The following is a 20,211-nucleotide window of genomic DNA, read 5'->3' as shown; positions in this document are numbered from 1 at the left end:
CCCTATTCCACAAATTCATCGACTAAAACAGACCACCCTCTCTCACTATGATATTCCCCTCTGTAAACGCTATTACAATCTCTCAGGAAGCTCCAAATTTCATGTATTCTTTACCCATGGAACTCCAATTAGTATGTAACTTTTCTATTTTAGGCTTCTTGTTATTCGCTGACTGTCCAGCCTTCTTTCAATGTGAAACGCCTAGAAGTCGCTTGACTATGGCGGTATAGAAAAATAAAGTTATTATTATTATATTAAGATATTTAGCAAATTCAGGGTCTGCCATTAAACTCACCCTGCATCTACCATTTGTCTCCACTCTCTCACAACAAAAATCCATATATGCTGGTGCATGATCCGATCAACTGGGTGCCCTCCGTCTGCAGTCACAATGCTGGAAAAGGAAGTTATTTTGATACCAATATACCTTGGACAGTGTCAGGGGGGGTTCAGGGGTGTTGACAAGAGGAGTGGGCATCCCTCCTGCCTGCCAACTTCATGTGGGGGGGAGGGCAAGATCCCTGCCGCAGCCGCACAGCTGATCGTGAAAACCCTGGCCTAGATATCTGGTGCCTTTCTTTGCTGGAGGTGCAGTTCTCTAATGCAATTGACATGTGATCGGTGGCCACTTTTAAGGTGGTCACCGACAACAGCGCCATTTAGATATTCCAGGCCTAAGTCCTAAGACAGGCTTAGCATGTGAGAAAAGGCTTACCATAAAATGTGTTAAAGCATTTTATGGTAAGAACATAAGAATAGCTTTACTGGGACAGACCAATGGTCCATCAAGCCCAGTAGCCCGTTCTCACGGTGGCCAATCCAGGTCACTAGTACCTGGCCAAAACCCAAGGTGTAGCAGTATTCCATGCTAACAATCCAGGGCAAGCAGTGGCTTCCCCCAAGTCTTTCTCAATAACAGACTATTCCTCCAGGACTTTTCCTCCAGGAACTTGTCCAAACCTTTCTTAAAATCATCTATGCTATCCGCTCTTACCACATCCTCTGGCAACGCGTTCCAGAGCTTAACTATTCTCTGAGTGAAAAAAAATTTCCTCCTATTGGTTTTAAGAGTATTTTCCTGTAACTTCATCAAGTGTCCCCTAGTCTTTGTAATTTTTTATGGTAATTTGCCTGTTTGTTTGCTTTAACATGTTACGTAACTCCCCTTTTCTCAAGTTAAATGCTGAGCAGCTCATTATATTCCTATGGGTGGCTTGGCATTTAGTTCATGCTATTTGGCAGTTGGCTTGATAAAAGGTGTATGTGTGTGTGTGGGTGGGTGGGGTGGGGTTAATTTAAAAAAATATATTTTTAACAGGGGATGTGTCATGTGTGGTGAATGGGTTTGGAAGTGTAAAGCAGCTAGCATGTTAGGATTAATATGCGTTAACTAGTTATCACTGGGTTAACGCAGGAGTATTTAGCAACTCAGTAAGTGCTCCCAAGTTAATTTTTTGCAGGCTTCATGTGCTAATGGACAAATTAGTGTGGGAGCTGCAAAAAAAAAAAAAAAGAAGATAAAACCCTATTTTACTCCCATGTTATAAATGAGTTAGCATATGGGAGAGTGCAGCATTAAAATGCGACAGAAATGATTTTATATTTTAGGGCAAGGGCCTCCAACCTTTTTCAAGTAAAGGGCCACTATTAGGTAATCAGAAAGCTTTAAGAGGCACAAAAAAGATGACTTTTGATTTTAAAATAAAAAATTATTCTTACCTTTCTAATCATCTTGTTCCTCCTTCGTTTCCTGCCCTATATCAGTCTTTCCTATTCAAATGAGCGGTCAGGTGCAGGCATGGGCGATGCATGCATGGATGGATGTGTCCATGTTTCGGTTCATAGACAACTCCGTGAAAGACAAAGGCGCGCGCCGACAACTGAGCGCAAGATGGAGGTGCGCGCCAAAGAAAATTACAGTTTTTAGGGGCTTTGACGGGGGATTTTGTTGGGGAGCCCCCCAGTTTACTTAATAGAGATCGCGCCGGCGTTGTGGGGGGCTTGGGGGGGTGTAACCCTCCACATTTTACTGTAAACTTAACTTTTTCCCTAAAAACAGGGAAAAAGTGAAGTTTTCAGTAAAATGTGGGGGGTTACAACCCCCCAAACCCCCCACAATGCTCCCACAACACGGCACGATCTCTATTAAGTAAAGTGGGGGGCCGCCCCCCCGTCGGAGCCCTAAAAACAGTAATTTTCTGTGGTGCGCGCCTCCACGCTGCGCTCAATTGTCTGCGCGCGCCTTTGTCCCGGCGCACTTTTGACCTGACACCCATGTTTCTGGTAGAGACTGTCTTACATAACTAGTTTCCCTTTGAAAATTTGGGTTGAAGTGGAGAAGTGCACTGGTACAAATATACCCGTGTGCGTGCTGAAGGGAAATTTTCAGCTTAGCAGATTTACCAAGCGGATTTACCAAGTGAGCTATTAAGCAACCCGGGCAAATGCCTTTGAAAATTGTCCTAATACTGCTTCCATTCTGTCTATATCTTTTCAGAAGAACGAAAAAAAACCTAAATATTTTCTTTCTTTCCCCCCCACCCCATTTGTGAACCTTTTTTTTCACATGTAAAACTTTGTAAATGTATATCTTGCCCATAAATCTCACTCTCCAGAACAGTTCTCCCTAGGGTTACCATATGTCTCCAGAAAGAAAGAGGACGGATTGAGACATCCGGCTTTTACTTCCATTGAAAGCAATGGAAGTATAACCAGATGTTTCAATCTGGCCTCCTTTTTCTGGAGCCATATGGTAACCCTATGACCTTTGGCATCTCTGCTTTCCTAGTCACTATCCTCATTCATAAGACATTTGACAAAGAGCCACAGGAAATTAAAAAGTTACAGGATAAGAGAAAGCGCCTATCATGGACTGGAAACTAGCTAAAGGACAGGAAACAGAGAGTAAGACTAAATAGTTTCCCAAATGAAACAAGATTAATGGTTGAGTGCCCCAAGGATCTATCCTGAGTCCTGTGTTATTTAACATATTCATCCATGGTCTGGAAATAGGCTCACCGAGTGTGGTGATCAAATCTGGAGCTAGCACAAAATTACTCTTAAGTTGCTCGGAGTGAAGCCAGCAGCTCGAGACTAGACTGAGGGTGTTTCTTCTTCCAGCTGTAAATGATATCTCCAAATACAGTAATTACATAAGGCTGCAATTATTTTTCTTACAGCTCTGAGGCTAAGTGAGGACATATAGGACCGGATTCAGTAAATAGCACCCAAATTTGGATTCTGCGAAAGTTCGATCCCAGCGCTAGTCTGTAAAGGGCATTCTGGAACAAGTGTTCTTTATACAAGGGTAAATCAAAAATTAAAGGCAATTGTTACATAACCAGCGAAATGCAACATATGTTACATAATTAGCGAAATGCAACATATGTTACATAACCAGCGAAATGCAACATATGTTACATAACCAGCGAAATGCAACATATGTTACATAATTAGCGAAATGCAACAAATGTTACATAATTAGCGAAATGCAACATCTAATATAATAAAGCCCTAAGCGCATGCGCACTCCCACCTGCGTGCTCCCGTTTTCCGTGCGCTGTAGGGACCCGCAGGTAGGAGTACGCATGCGCGCAGCCCACGCTCGCGGCAGCAGAAAGAAGAGGCCATACAGTGCCGCGTCTCCTGCGGCTTCAGAGTGTGAACTGGCCAAGGCGACGTCAGTGGAAGCCAGACCGGAGCTGGAAGGGAGAGGAGCTGCTCTCCTCCCCTCCCCCAATGGACTTTAATTCCTGGCTCCCAGGCTTCTTCTCCTGCTCCGGCTGGGCCTGCGTAAAAAACCCCAAAACCCCCAGAGCTCGCTTTGGGTCCGGCAAGGGCTGCGGGTCCTGAAACCTTCCGATTCAAGCAGCGTCTGCAGCACTCTACACACACTGCTTCGGGGCCTTCTACTGCCCTGATTTGCTGGGCAGTAGAAGGCCCTGAAGCAGCATGTTGCAAACGCTGCTGGAATTGGAAGGTTTGTCGGGACTGCGGGAAGGGTAGGGGGTGCGGGAAGGGACTAAGGGAGCCGGCCAGACCTTTGGAAGGGAAAGGGGGGTAGGGGAAACGCTGCTGCTGCACAGGGAAGTGGTGTGGGGGAGGGAAATGGAGGGGGAGGGAATGCTGCTGTGGCTGCTGCACAGGGAAGTGGTGGAAGAGAAATACTGCTGCATAGGAGGCAGGGAGAGAGACAGATAGATAGAAAGAAAAGAAGAAAGACACAGGGGCAGGGAGAGACACAGAAAGACAGACAGACAAAGGGGGCCAGGGAGAGAGAGACAGACATAAAAACACACAGACATATATTCTAGCACCCGTTAATGTAATGGGCTAAAATACTAGTATGTTACATAATCAGCGAAATGCAACATATGTTACATAATTAGCGAAATGCAAAGGTCCCACGGGAACAAGAGGGCATCCGTTGAAGCTCAGGGGTGGGAAATTTCATGGCAACACCAGAAAATATTTCTTCACAGAAAGGGTGGTTGATCGGTGGAATAGTCTTCCACTACAGGTAATAGAGGCCAGCAGCGTGAAAAAATGGGATAGGCATGTGGGATCTCTTCACGGAGGAAGTTAGGGGGTGGGTCATTAGTGTGGGCAGACTAGATGGGCCGTGGCCCTTTTCTGCCCTCAGTTTCTATGTTTCTATGTTTCTATATGTACATAACTAGCGAAATGCAACATATGTACATAACTAGCGAAATGCAACAAATGTTACATAATTAGCGAAATGCAACATATGTACATAACTAGCGAAATGCAACAAATGTTACATAACCAGCGAAATGCAACATATGTTACATAATTAGTGAAATGCAACATATGTACATAACTAGTGAAATGCAACAAATGTTACATAACCAGCGAAATGCAACATATGTACATAACTAGTGAAATGCAACATATGTACATAACTAGTGAAATGCAACAAATGTTACATAACCAGCGAAATGCAACATATGTTACATAATTAGTGAAATGCAACATATGTACATAACTAGTGAAATGCAACATATGTACATAACTAGTGAAATGCAACAAATGTTACATAACCAGCGAAATGCAACATATGTTACATAATTAGTGAAATGCAACATATGTACATAACTAGTGAAATGCAACATATGTTACATAATTAGAGAAATGCAACATATGTTACATAACTAGTGAAATGCAACATATGTTACATAACTAGTGAAATGCAACATATGTTACATAACCAGCGAAATGCAACATATGTTACATAATTAGAGAAATGCAACATATGTTACATAATTAGAGAAATGCAACATATGTACATAACTAGAGAAATGCAACATATGTACATAACTAGCGAAATGCAACATATGTACACAACTAGTGAAATGCAACATATGTACTTAACTAACGAAATGCAACATATATTACATAACTAGCGGAATGCAACATATGTACATAACTAGCGAAATGCAACATATGTACTTAACTAGCAAAATGCAACATATGTTACATAACTAGCGGAATGCAACATATATACTTGTACATTGCTTTTGGATAGTTTGTCCATGCACAGTGCAGTGCTCAACCTTTAGTCGTGTGGCAGCCACAAGGTCAAAAACATGGGCGCTCCATTGCAAGATTTCACCATTGAAAAACAGTGTGGAGTAGTGCACTTTCTTTGGGCAGAGGGAGTGAAACTTGTGGAAATTCATTGGATATTGACTCAGTATGGACAGAGCACCATGAATCAATGGAAGGTTTACGAATGGGTAAAAAGGTTTAAAGTGGGAAGAACAGGTGTAAGCTATGAAGGTCGTTCTGGTCATCCATCAACATTGCACACATAAGAGCACATTGCAAGGGAGGATGCCTTGATTAGAAAAGACTGACAGAGAACAGTGTCTCAATTGGCTGCAGATTTGGATATCAGCTATGGATCTGCATTTGCCATAATTCATGATGACTCGGGATACAGGAAAGTCTGTACCCAATGGGTTCCCAAACAGTTTACTGATCTGCACAAGGAACAGCATGTTGAGGTTGTGACCCAGTTCCTGAGATGGTATGAAGAAGATCTGAGTGTTCTGGAGAGAACGGTCACTGGCAATGAGACCTGGGTGCATCACTACGACCCGGAGAGCAAAAGACAAAGCATGATGAAGTAAAGGAAGCGGTGCTCACCTGGCTTTTAGGAGCAGCCAAAAACCTTCTTCTCTGCAGGAATGCAGAAGCTAAGAACATAAGAATAGCCTTACTGGGCAAATGGTCCATCTAGCTCAGGAGCCTGTCCTCACGGTGGCTAGTCCAGGTCACTAGTACCTGGCCAAAACCCAAAGAGTAGCAACAGTCCATGCTACCAATCCATGATAAGCAGTGGTTTTCCCCAAGTCTGTCTCAATAACAGATTATGGACTTTTCCTCCAGGAACTTGTCCAATCCTTTCTTAAAACCAGCTACGCTATCTGCTCTTACCACATCCTCTGGCAACGCGTTCCAGAGTTTAACTATTCTCTGAGTGGAAAAAAAATGTCCTCCTATTGGTCTTAAAAGTATTTCCCTTTAACTTCATCGAGTGGCCCCCTAGTCTTTGTAACATTTGGCGGAGTGAATAATCGATCCACCTGTACCCATTTTATTCCACGCAATATTTTGTAGACTTCAATCATATCTCCTCTCAGCTGTCTCATTTCCAAGCTAAAGAGCCCTAACCTTTTTAGGGGAAGGGGTAAAACACGGACCTCGCGGATCTAAAACCGCACGTCCTTAAAAATCTTTTAGTCTCTGGCTCTGACAGACCTCTATGACATTTTAGCACTGACGGATCCTAATACTTTTTCCTCCCTATGCTGAGACGGATCCGTCAGCGCTAAATTGTCATAGAGGTCTGTTAGAGCCAGAAACTACAAGTGGCGCGGACCTCAGATTTTTAAGGACGTGTGGTTTTAGATCCGCGAGGTCCGCGTTTTACCCCTTCCCCCTTTTTAGTATTTCCTCATACGAGAGGAGTTCCATCCCCTTTACCATCTTGGTTGCTCTTCTTTGAACCTTTTCAGAACAAGATCTCATACGATTTTTCTATGGCTTTCTGCTCTTGACCTTTGCCCTTGCTTTACTCATGCTTTGGATCACCCTTTTTTCTTGACTTCTTAGCTTATATCGTTAATTGTGTGGGCAAAATTTCACTGTGACTTCCCTTCCCTTTTGCTGCACTCCTTCCCTTCCCCAACTTTTTTGTTTTTATCGTGACCTTCCCTTTCTTTATCCCCCTTGTACCCATTTTTGTTAGTATGTTGGTTGTAATTTTGTTTTTGTTTATTGCCTCCCTTGTTATGTCTTTTTACTTTTTGTTTTTTAATATACTGTTATTGTAAATCGCTTAGACTAACTGTGGTTGTATTTACGGTATATCAAATAAAGTGAAGCTTGAAACTTCGTTGGGCTGAGAACTTTTCAGCGACCCCTCGTATTGTGATGTCATAATGCCTCCTCATTCCACCAATGCCTAATAATAATATCAGTTTATATACCGCAGGGCCGTGAAGTTCTATGCGGTTTACAATGATTAAAAGGTATTACAGATTGAGTGGAATAAACAAAGTTCGGAGTTAGTGAATAACAGATCATTTGTTGAGGACTAAGATTGTATAGGTCAGTTACCTAAGTACTTCAGGAACAGATGTGTTTTTAGGCGTTTCCTGAATTCCCTATAAGTAGTAGGCATGAGCAGTTGTTCCAGGTCTTTACCCCATAATGCTGCTTGATGTGAGAAAAGATGTTGGTGATGACTTTTAAATTTACAACCTCTAACCGGTGGAGAAACAAAGTTCGGATGTGAACTTCTCCTATGTCTGTTGGTTGTGAAAGAGAAAAGGTCTGTTACATATTTAGGGGCTAAGCCGTAAAGTTCCTTGAAGCAAAAACAACCAAACTTGAACTTCACACGTGCCTCCATCGTCAGCCAGTGCAGAAGTCGGTAGGAAGGTGTCACGTGATCAAACTTCTTCAGTCCACAAAGTAACCTAACCGCTGCATTTTGTACCAGTTGCAATCGCCGCATGTTCTTCTGGGAGAGTGCCAAGTAGGTGATGTTACAATAATCGAGTTGACTCAGTATGAGGGATTGTACCAGAATTCTAAATGATGAGACATCGAAGTAAGCTCTGATGGACCGAAGCTTCCAGAGGGTGAGAAAGATCTTTCTAATCAAGGAGTCTACCTGGACTTTCATGGTCAGACTCTGGTCCAGTGTTACTCCCAATACCTTCATAGTGGGTTGAATGGGATGACTAAGGTTATTGATGTACAGTGATGCTTTAGTGTCAAGTGGGTGTGGCGATGCTATAAAAAATTTTGTTTTCTCTGGGTTTAGCTTTAGTCTGAACTCAATCATCCATTGCTCCATCCAATTTAGTACCTCTGTTGCTTTGGGGGTGACTTCTGAGATAGAGGTATTGAATGGGATAATTATCGTGAAAAGCCAACCTCATCGGTGATGTCACAATGGCTTGGTTTCCCCATACCTGTTCCCAATTACTAGATGCATTTGCCTCATGGAAACGAAAAGTGTCAAGAAACGTGTGGAATAACTTGTAAGTTTCATGTCACCACATCATTCTCTTCTTGGTTGGGCTGAGAACTTTTCAGCAGCTCCTCGTATTGTGATGTCATAATGCCTCATTCCACCAATGCCTAAGAGCCAACCTCATCGGTGATGTCACAATGGCTTGGTTTCCCCATACCTGTTCCCAATTACTAGATGCATTTGCCTCATGGAAACGAAAAGTGTCAAGAAACGTGTGGAATAACTTGTAAGTTTCATGTCACCACATCATTCTCTTCTTGGTTGGGCTGAGAACTTTTCAGCAGCTCCTCGTATTGTGATGTCATAATGCCTCATTCCACCAATGCCTAAGAGCCAACCTCATCGGTGATGTCACAATGGCTTGGTTTCCCCATACCTGTTCCCAATTACTAGATGCATTTGCCTCATGGAAACGAAAAGTGTCAAGAAACGTGTGGAATAACTTGTAAGTTTCATGTCACCACATCATTCTCTTCTTGGTTGGGCTGAGAACTTTTCAGCAGCTCCTCGTATTGTGATGTCATAATGCCTCATTCCACCAATGCCTAAGAGCCAACCTCATCGGTGATGTCACAATGGCTTGGTTTCCCTAGACCTGTGCCCATTTGCTAGATGCATTTGCCTCATTGAAACAGAAAAGTGTCAAGAGATGGGTGGAATAGCTTGTAAGTTTCATGTCACCACATCATTCTCTTCTTGGTTGGGCTGAGAACTTTTCAGCGGTCCCTCGAATTGTGATGTCATAATGCCTCAGTCCACCAGTGCCTAAGAGCCAACCTCACTGGTGATGTCACAATGGCTTGGTTTCCCTATATCTGTGCCCATTTGCTAGATGCATTTGCCTCATTGAAACAGAAAAGTGTCAAGAGATGGGTGGAATAACTTGTAAGTTTCATGTCACCACATCATTCTCTTCTTGGTTGGGCTGAGAACTTTTTAGCGGTCCCTCGAATTGTGATGTCATAATGCCCTAGTCCACCAGTGCCTAAGAGCCAACCTCATTGGTGATGTCACAATGGCTTGGTTTCCCTATATCTGTGCCCATTTGCTAGATGCATTTGCCTCATTGAAACAAAAAAGTGTCAAGAAAAGTGTGGAATAAACTTATAAGTTTCGTGGCTCCACATCATTCTCTTCTTGGTTGGGCTGAGAACTTTTCAGCAGCCCCTTGTAGCTGCGTCTGTCCCAAGGACTGGGTTGAGAGCCTGTGTTTTAATGCAAGCTTTTCTGAATTGGCTCCTCCGTCTTCCTTCCCATAAAAAACCACAAGCCTATTGCTCTGAATACTTGTTTTCCTAGGCCCCCTCTATAGCCTGCTAAACAGATTCAACTCTGATTGCCTGCATTTCTACTAATTACTGTACTTTCAGCCTACCAGATATATCCAGTTACTAGTTTGTAACGGCAGCCTTAGCCAACCTCCCATGATCATGCCATTTAATCAGTTTAGCTATCTTCCAATTTACTTGGTTTCTTTTCAGCTTTTTATCTCTTTTATGCCCATTTTGTTTCTCCTCAAAATATCTAACATATGATTCTGGTTCAAGGGAATAAAGCTATTATCAAAGACTTCCCTAATTCCTTCTGTGCGCTCGAGTTCCTTGCAGACTACAAAGTTGTCTCCTAGGTGAATTATTCTGATACTGTACAGATGGTGAAATGAAATGTGAATTACAGAGCATTTGGTAACTATCTAGATATGAGAAATCGAGCCAGTACCCCGGGCTTCTGATTTTACTTGTACTGGAGCAATTCAAACTGAACCAGGACTCCGCAAAGAAAAATGGGCCGAGACGGTCCACATCAATCATCCGTCAAGAGATATCAGTTGAGGCAGCTTGCTGAAAATGCCAGTTTTTTTTTAATTTCTGAGATCCTCTGCTCAGCCCAGTCACAGTTCTGCACCGTGAGTTTTGTGAGGAAAACATCTACCTTGACGTGGCACAACTGGCAGCCCGTGACAACATTGCTTCGCTGGGTTGCTGGAAACAGGCCTCGCGGGGAAAATTAAAAACAATCTGAGGAGACTCTGAGTAAATGGTACTAAAAGAAGAAACAATTCTACCACCTACCTATGTGGGATCCCTACGAGGGTCATGCCAAGGGATAGGGTCACTAGGGTATAGACTTGAAAGAGAGGGTCAGTAGAGTGGCAGTATAATTACAATTATACTTAAGAGGGTCTGGAAGCCCTGAATATGTATACCCTAGAGGAAAGGAGAGACAGGGGAGATATGATTCAGACGTTTAAATACTTAAAGGGTATTAACGTAGAACAAAATATTTTCCAGAGAAAGGAAAATGGTAAAACCAGAGGACATAATTTGAGGTTGAGGGGTGGTAGATTCAGGGGCAATGTTAGGAAATTCTACTTTACGGAGAGGGTGGTGGATGCCTGGAATGCGCTCCCGAGAGAGGTGGCGGAGAGGAAAACTGTGACTGAGTTCAAAGAAGCGTGGGATGAACACAGAAGATTTAGAATCAGAAAATAATATTAAAGATTGAACTAGGCCAGTTACTGGGCAGACTTGTACGGTCTGTGTCTGTGTATGGCCGTTTGGAGGAGGATGGGCAGGGGAGGGCTTCAATGGCTGGGAGGGTGTAGATGGGCTGGAGTAAGTCTTAACAGAGATTTCGGCAGTTGGAACCCAAGCACAGTACCGGGTAAAGCTTTGGATTCTCGCCCAGAAATAGCTAAGAAGAAAAAAAAAAAAAAATTTAAATTGAATCAGGTTGGGCAGACTGGATGGACCATTCGGGTCTTTATCTGCCGTCATCTACTACTATGTTACTATGAGGGTCAGTAGACTTAAAAGGGTGGGTCAATAGTGTGGGCAGACTTGATGGGCTGTAGCCCTTATCTGCCGTCATCTTTCTATGTTTCTATTCTACCTCTACTCTCCACCCACACCCCCCCCCCCTTTAAGTTTCCAATCTGTGTCTTAAAACACATCAATTTTCCATGCTATTTACTGAGTGATGATGCTAGCCGTTGGAAGAAGAATTACAAAATGGCCACGATGTTTAGAGCATTTCTTCTCTTCTCCACTTTGGTTGGTTTACTAAACTCTGTCCAGTTTGATCATGTTAATTTATTCATTTATTCAGTTTCTATTCCGTTCTCCCAGGGGAGCTCAGAACTGTTTACATGAATTTATTCAGGTACTCAAGCATTTTCCCCCGTCTGTCCCGGTGGGCTCACAATCTGTCTAATGTACCTGGGACAGTGGAGGATTAAGTAACTTGCCCAGAATCACAAGGAGCAGCCTGGGTTTGAACCCCCAACCTCAGGGTGCCGAGGCTGTAGCTTTAACCACTGCGCCACTCTAGAAATCAAATGTAGCAAAAGTCAGCCAAGTGTAGGACAATCAAGCCATTGTGACATCACTGAGGAGGTTGGCTCTTAGGCATTGCTGGAATGAGGCATTATGATGTCACAATACCAGCTCTGGTTATCAGAGGCTGAAACTTTTCACACCATTTATTCATTCAATTTTCTATATGGTTCTTCCAGGGGAGCTCAAAACAGTTTTTTACATGGATTTATTCAGGAATTCAAGCATTTTCCCCTGTCTGTCCCTGTGGGCTCACAATCTATCTAATATAACTGGTTTTAAGAAGGGTTAGGGCAATTTCCTGGAGGAGAAGTCCATAGTCTGTTATTGAGGAAGGCATGGGGGAAGCCACTGCTTGCCCTGGATCGGTCTCGTGGAATGTTGCTACTCTTTTTTGCCAGGTACTAGTGACCTGGATTGGCCACTGTGAGAATGGGCTATTGGGCATGATGGGCCATTGGGACTGACCCAGTAAGGCTATTCTTATGTTCTTTAACCACTGCACCACTCTAGAAATCGACATGTAGCAAAAGCGAGCCAAGTATAGGACAATCAAGCCATTGTGACATCACTGAGGAGGTTGGCTCTTAGGCACTGGTGGAATGAGGCATTATGACATCACAATCCCAGCTCTGGTGATCAGAGGCTGAAACTTTTCACACTGTCCATTTATTCAATGTTCTATACCGTTCTCCCAGGGGAGCTCAGACCAGTTCTCATGAATTTATTCAAGTACTCAAGCATTTTTCCCTGTCTGTCCCGGTGGGCTCACAATCTATCTAATGTACCTGGGGCACTGGGGGATTAAGTGACTTGCCAGGGTCACAAGGAGCAGTGTGGATTTGAACCCACAACCTCAGGGTGCTGAGGCTATAGCTTTAACCACTGCACCACTCTAGATATCAAAATGTGGTTTTCTACATGTCAAAATGTAGATATCGAATGTAGTTTTCTATGCCATTTTTCGAGGGGAGCTCAGAACAGTTCACATGAATTTGTTCAGGTAAGAACATAACAACCTAAGAAGTTGCCTCCGCTGAGGCAGACCAGAGGTCCATCTCGCCCAGCGGTCCGCTCCCGCGGTGGCCCATCAGGCCCATTGCCTGAGCAATGGTCCCAGACTATCCCTATAACCTACCGCTACTCCTATCTGTACCCCTCAATTCCTTTATCCTCCAGGAACCTATCCAAACCTTCTTTGAAGCCTTGTAACGTGCTCCGGCCTATCACAGCCTCCGGAAGCGCGTTCCATGTGTCCACCACCCTCTGGGTGAAAAAGAACTTTCTGGCATTTGTTCTAAATCTGTCCCCTTTTAATTTCTCCGAGTGTCCCCTTGTACTTGTGGTTCCCCATAATCTGAAAAATCTGTCCCTGTCTACCTTTTCTATACTCAAGCATTTTTCCCTGTCTCTGTCCCAGTGGGTTCACAATCTGTCTAATATACCTGGGGCATTGGGGGACCATGTGACTTGCCCAGGGTTACAAGGAGCAGTGCGTATCGTGAAAAACCTTATACTAAAACCAAACTGGAATTTTACGGAACACCAGACCAGCTTAACCAAAAGGCATCGAAGGCAGCAGTGTCTAAGGAATGGCCAAGAGTAGAGAAAGCAAAACAGTAGATCCTGAAAGTCATCCATTCCCAAAGGACCATCAACACATTCTTTACCCGGTTACCCAAGCCCTTCTCTCACGGCTACTGCAGGTTAGCATATTTGGACTGTTTAATTTTTCCACGAATCCTTACCTTAGGACTATCAGGGACCCCCTGAGGAAGAATTCTTGTCGAAACACGAATTGTGTTGGGTCCAAAGCTCTCAGCGGACTGGGTCCTAGAGGTTTTTATGTGGATTGTCAAGTTGAATCATTAATAAAGTCCATATCAGGAACAATACTTCTCCACAGTGTTTTTGTTTCTCGAATATTAAAATAGCCCATAACCTGGGTAATGGGAAATTGCCTTCATTACATGTGGAAGGAAGGTAAGGGCTTGACAGTTAGTTAAAAGGGGGATTGGATATAAAGCTGAAGGTTTATCTAGAGTGACCAATACTCATGTACTAGATTTGCATAACACATATTATGCTGTTTCAGGGACGTAGCAAATCAATGCTCTTATCTAGAAATAACAGTAATAGTTGTCTGCTCTTACCTATCTAACTAGGGGTAGTCTTGACCACCCTGTATGTCTGTGAGCCACCAGGACTCAGTGTATGCCCTGATTTCATCTTTCCCAACAATCCAAAGGATCCCACTGTATAAGCTGGCCCTCGGTCGATGCTAACCTCTTGAACCCCAGTACGCACACTTGTGTCCATACTGACCTCCTCCCGACATCCAGACAAGAGGGTGAGGTGCACCTGTCTTCTCTTGAGTGAGCTATGTTGCCAACCCTATGAGCTCTGGGCTACCCCCTCCCCACCCCACCCCTGTGGCCTTTCTGATGGTCTCCAACCCTTTTTGATTAATCACTTAGGTCAGTCCTACCCCCATTAATGCCACAGTCCAGGATTGTGAACCCTCGTGTGCTCACTTTGGTCGCTGCTCCAGTTCTAAAGGAATGCATAGTGAAATGCTTGCCCTGAAGCCCTATGCTGTCCAGACTGATCGAGCACTGGGTCAGACCAATGGTCCAATGGGCTACTGGGCTTGATGGACCATTGGTTTGGCCCAGTAAGGCTATTCTTTTTCTTATGTTCTTATGAGTCCGGGTGTACTGGCAAACTGACAGAGCAGAGCAGGCGACTAGCCTGGAAAGCTGATGAAAAGTCGGTGGAGGATGCTGCAATGCCACAAGAAATACAGAACTGGTGCAGGTTTAACCGCAGCTAATTCCTAGTTGTTCTAACATTCCTTTTAGCAAATTACAAGAATTTATGGTGGGTGCAAGATTAATTATGCATAATTTATTGTAATTCAATTAAAATACTTCAAATGCAATGTAACATTTTGTCGATGTAATAAACACAGCTAGAGTACAGAAAATTGTAAATAAATATCTCGTTTCATCTTCATTCATTTGTTGGAAGATCCGTGAACAGCTGACAATTTAAGCACAGTTACTGTGAGAGAGCCTTTGTCCAGGGCAGGATTAACCAATAGGCCCAGTAGGCATGTGCCTAGGGCCTGAAATGGTCAGGGGGGGCCTGATGAAGGAGAGCATCAGCATTGTTTTTCCAAACGGCGATGGGCCCCTCCTGCATCGATCGGCAACGTGGCCCCCCCCGCCCCGATCGGCAACGTGGGCCCCCCATCAACGGAAAGTAAGACAAGCAACGCGGGTAAGAAAGGCAACGGGAACTGTAATTGTGCAAGCTCTGATGCAGCTTCCTGTTTCCGCCTGGGTGCATGGTGGGGTGGGGCGGGGCAGGGGGCCCAGTGTACTTGTGTGCCTAGAGGCCCTCGATGAATTAATCCTGCCCTGCCTGTGTCCACAAATGGTCAGGGCTGGTTTTTAACCTTTAGGATAACCGGGTATCGCCTAGGGTTGCAGCTTCTAGGGAGCATCAAAGGATGCAGATGCGGTCAAAGGAAAGATCCCGAGAGTCACACAAAGTATCATCAGGATATAATTCTAATTGCAGGGAGATTAATCAATTTTCGAATAGCTCAATTTAGGTCATTATGTACCATGCATTTTCGAGTTAACGTGAATCCACCTACCCCCGTCATTAACAGACTTCCTTCCCATCGTAACGCTTTCTTTGCAAAGTCTGGACACTTGGTAAAATAACTGCTAGCAGGTATATGTGCACAATCCCCTTTTATTAAACCACGCTAGTGGTTTGTAGCGCCGGGTGCCCCGCTGAATGCTGCACACTGCTCCCGACGCTCACAGGAACGGTAGTGTCCACTGTAATGCGAGGCTTCCTTTCCCCCCCCCCAACAGAAGCGCAAACACTTGTAAGTTTACTGGGGGATCCCCCCCACGCCCCCTCAGAGCACTAACAGGAACTGTATTAAGGCCACGGATAAGTTCTGCGCAGACTTGTTGGCACATTTTTGTCCCGTGTGTTTTAGTTACAGTCCCTTTACTAAGCTGCGGTTAAAGTGGCTTTACTTTTCCCTTATGCGGGTGTTTTCCGCGTGCTAAAACCACTTTCACTGCAGCAATTAATGGCCATGCGCTAAGAGGGTATTAGTGCACAGCCATTACAAAAACACCTGAAAACATGCTGCCACTTGTTTTGTAGATGGTAAGGGCTTTTATGTAGCTATCAAAGTTCTTAGCTTTCCCTACCAACAATAGTCTCCGGACCCTGAGCTCTCTCCAATTCTTCCGCAAACATCTGAAAACCTGGCTTTTTTCAAAAATGTAATACCTACCCCATCTTTGGCATCCTAAGCCCCCCAAATATCCTTCTCACTAGACCCTTTAACCGGTGTCAGGTCAAAAGCGCGCCGGGACAAAGGCGCGCCCAGACAATTGAGCGCAGTGCGCGCCGCCGCGCCGCTCTAAATTACTGTTTTTAGTGCTCCGACAGGGGTGTGTGTGTGTGTGGGGAACCCCCCACTTTACTTAATAGACATCACGCCACGTTGTGGGGGTGTTGTGGGGGGTTTGGACGGTTGTAACCCCCCACGTTTTACTGAAAACTTCACATTTTCCCTAAAAACAGGGAAAAAGTTAAGTTTACAGTATAATGAGGGGGGGTTACAACCCCCCAAACCACCCACAACGCCACCGCGATCTGTATTAAGTAAAGTGGGGGGGGGGCTCCCCAACAAAACCCCCCGTCAGAGCCCCTAAAAACTGTCATTTTCTTCAGCGCGCGCCTCCGTCTTGCGCTCAGTTGTCGGCACGCGCCTTTGTCTTCCGCGGTTTTGTCTATGAACCGTTCAGAGGTACAAATTTATGTCTCAGGGAATCTGCTCCCTCTCCATCACATTATACACACTTTATTAATAAATAATAAGAAAGCATTTTGCAATAAGGTCACCAGTTTCCTCTTGATCCATCAATTTTCTAGCTTACTTTTGGTTTTATTTGTTAAATTCATGTGCTGTTTATTTATTTACCACTGTCAGCCCTCATCCTGTGAAAATGTTTAGTCTATTGACATAAAAAAATAATAAACGATCTCTAAGGGAACCCCCCCCCCCCCACAAAGTAAACTATGGCTACTTTAGATTTTTGTTTACTTCTGACATACTCTCCGAATTGTGTAATTTGACCAAAGGCCGAAGCCCCTATAGCCAAACCACCCAATCCAGATTAACAATCCATACACAATGGAGGTTTGGCTATAGGGGCTTCGGCCTTTGGTCAAATTACACAATTCAGAGTGTATGTGAGGAGTAAACACAAGTCTAAAGTAGCCATAGTTTATTATTTTATGTATAACAATTTTTATTGAAAGAATCAAATAATCAGTACAATAGGATAATACAAAAATACATCCAATACAATAAGAATCACAATAATATTTCATACAAATTTAAATCATTCTTTCAAATTTAATTTTCATATGAATTAATTCAGTCTTATCTACACCCCCCCCCTTTAATTCCATCCCCTACCCACTATCTTTCCCTAAATGAAATCCCTCACCCTAGATGAAAGTTGACAAAAATAAAGAATTAAAATAAATAACTGGAATGTAATTATTAAACCTAATTTTCATAATAAATCATTGATAACCAAACTTCGTATTTTTGGTGAAAGATTCTGAATATAAGGATCCCAAACCTCCATAAAAAGACGAGTTTTTTTAGGCGAACCTCGAACCTCCCAACTCTCAAATAAAAATAAGCGATGTAATTGATTCCTCCAATGCCAAAAACTTGGAGATTCTTAGAGCTCGTTTATTATTATTTTTTGTATTCAAATATTTTCATCTCTACATTATACACAACAAGACTTGTTTTATAGTTTCCTTACAGGAGCGCTGGAATGCTGTTCCGGGGTCTGTTGTAGGGGAAAACACCCTCTGGGGTTTCAAGACTAAGCTGGACAAGTTCCTGCTAAACTGGGACGTGCACAGGTGAGGCTGGACTCATTTTTGAGCACTGGTCTTCGACCCGGGGGCCGCTGCGTGAGCGGACTGCCGGGCACCATGGACCACCGGTCTGAGCCGACAGCGGCAATTCTTATGTTTTCTGTTTTTTGACTTAGTTTATTGACATAGTCATACTGCAACTTTAAAAATAAAAATCAATTTAACTCGGGGATCTCAGTCCCTCCTTGAGGGCCGCAATCCAGTTGGGTTTTCAGGATTTCCCCAATGAATATGCATTGAAAGCAGTGCATTCACATAGATCTCATGCATATTCATTGGGGAAATCCTGAAAACCCGACTGGATTGCGGCCCTCAAGGAGGGACTTTGAGATCTCTGTATAATTAACTCCAAGCTAAGCTAGTCTTGACAAACGCCATTCAATAGACCCCAAATGTTAAATATTCAGGAGGGGGGCATGGAGAGTGGATGTGAGGAGAGGAGGCAGAGAGCTGTCGGGGTCTTCACCTCTGCCAGTTTAGTCTAATTCCTTCTGGCGGTTTTTTTTTTTTGAGAGAGAGAGAGAAAAAAAGAGAGTGCTGTGAGATTCCCAAACAAAAGAAGACTTTTAGGCAAATGGGTGGAGAAAATCATTTCCGGAGTATGATTGGTCAGTGGGTCAGGCACTTGAAAGAGTTAAATGTTTTCCCAAATTAGTGTGAAATTGAGCAGGGGGTGGAGACTCCCGATCCCACAATAGTGATTAATCATTGGGTAACTCGGCGTGGCTGGAACGAGTTAGGTCGGGTTTAAAAATGGAACCCCCAAGGCGCGCTTTAGGCTCGGTCTAGCCAGACCAGACGAGCTTCGCGAGCCGTTGGAAGAAATGCGCTGGGAAGAAAGCCGGGGCTGAGACTGGGGTGGGGAGAGGGAAAGCGGCGAGAGGGGGGGCAGAGCGAATGGAAAGCGCTGCCGCCGCTCAGAAGCAGAGGCAGTGTGGAGCAGGGACGAGCTCCAGCCTCCATCCTCGGCTCCTCGGCTCAGGCCAGAATGTAGGATCCGGCTGCCCCGTCCGTGCACCCCGCAGGATGTCTTAGGAGCGGGAGCGCCTGGCTGCTGCCGGATCCGACCTCCCGGGAGCCCTTCGCATCCTGCTGCTGCTCCTTGGCTCGCTTTTCTGCATCCCCCCCCCCCCGGTCTGCAGGCTGAAGGAAGGAAGCGATGATCTCCTGATTCCCGGAGCACTTCTGCTTCTCGCTTTCCCAGCCCCCCTCTCCTCCACCGATGGGATTTACCGGATTCACTTCCCCGGCTGCCGCCGCAGCCAGCAGCTGTTGCCGGATTCGGGGCTTCTAGAGCCGCCGCTGGGCGAATCCCTTCCCCAGCCCTGCCTTCTGCTCGTCCGCACCGCCAGGCACCGGGGTGAGTCGTTGTCAAATGGAGTGGGGTGGGTGGGTCGGGGAGAGGTTTTTCTGTTCTGTTTTTCTAAAGCTTTTCTCAACTCGCTTTTGGATGTGGTAGGAAAAAAGGTTCCATCACCGATGCAATATTTTCCACTGGCCCTTGAGAGCCGTAATGTACCATATTGTGTGTGTGTGTGTTAGTGTTGTGTCAAGGGGTCTGACAGATACTTCTGAAGTTCTCTTAGATCTGCTGTTGTGGTGTGCTTGAACATAAAAACCTGTCCTGTAGACAAAATATAACTCCGGCTTGCAAAAGGGTAATAATGCAGTGTACTCAGCCCCCCCCCCCCCCCTCTAAATTCTAGTTTCTTGTAGTTTTTGATTTGGTACCTAAATGCTTTGGGTTAGTGCTTTCTTGAACAAGAACTTAAGTGCTGGGGGGGGATAGATTTTAGACATGCCCACACCTGGCACTCACTATATACATCGTGGTGGGTGGGAGAGCCTCTAACGGAGAAGTCAAATTCAGACTGATTCATAATTTAGAGAAAAGACAGTTTAATAAGTGGAGCTGAAAGGTGTCATCTCCACTGGTCCTTGGAATATTATTTATGGCACGGGAGTTAAGACAGAAATGTTAACAGGTCAGAGGCAGATGTGCTTAGTGATCGGTGACAGCACTAGATGAGAAGAAATTGGTTCATTAAAGCCTTACCATGCTGGGTGAATATTAAATGGCGTTTGGGAGAAGGGAGATGCAATAAAGATAATGTTATTCCTGGATATCACACAACACACTGCTATAAATAATCTTCAGACAAGTCTTGAGAAATGATCAGGATGGGATAACTTTTTTTTTTTTTGGGGGGGGGGGAGCTCTAAAAGGCTCTGGTTGGTCCTGAAGGTCACGATCAACAAGTGATGGTTTTTTTGACCGCACGCTCTCTTGTGATTTTGACATCACGG

General features: G+C 44.4%; 1 protein-coding gene across 4 annotated transcripts in view; it reads left to right on the top strand.

The window, feature by feature from the left end:
- The window catches only part of SGCD (sarcoglycan delta), a 697,305-nt gene that overhangs the window by 42,409 nt on the left and 634,685 nt on the right, over window positions 1-20,211 (top strand). For 3 of the 4 annotated variants that reach the window (XM_033926951.1, XM_033926949.1, XM_033926950.1), the window contains exon 1: window positions 18,778-19,264. The exons of the other annotated variant lie outside the window; for it this stretch is intronic. The gene's annotated coding sequence lies outside the window, so the exon portion shown is untranslated. Of the gene's footprint in view, window positions 1-18,777; window positions 19,265-20,211 lie in introns of those variants that run through there. 4 annotated transcript variants of the gene reach the window in all.

Source organism: Geotrypetes seraphini, chromosome 18, assembly GCF_902459505.1.
Source record: "Geotrypetes seraphini chromosome 18, aGeoSer1.1, whole genome shotgun sequence".
Lineage (NCBI taxonomy): Eukaryota > Metazoa > Chordata > Amphibia > Gymnophiona > Dermophiidae > Geotrypetes > Geotrypetes seraphini.
The sequence above is the reverse complement of the archived record's forward strand: the minus strand, read 5'-3'. Positions and strand labels throughout refer to the sequence as shown.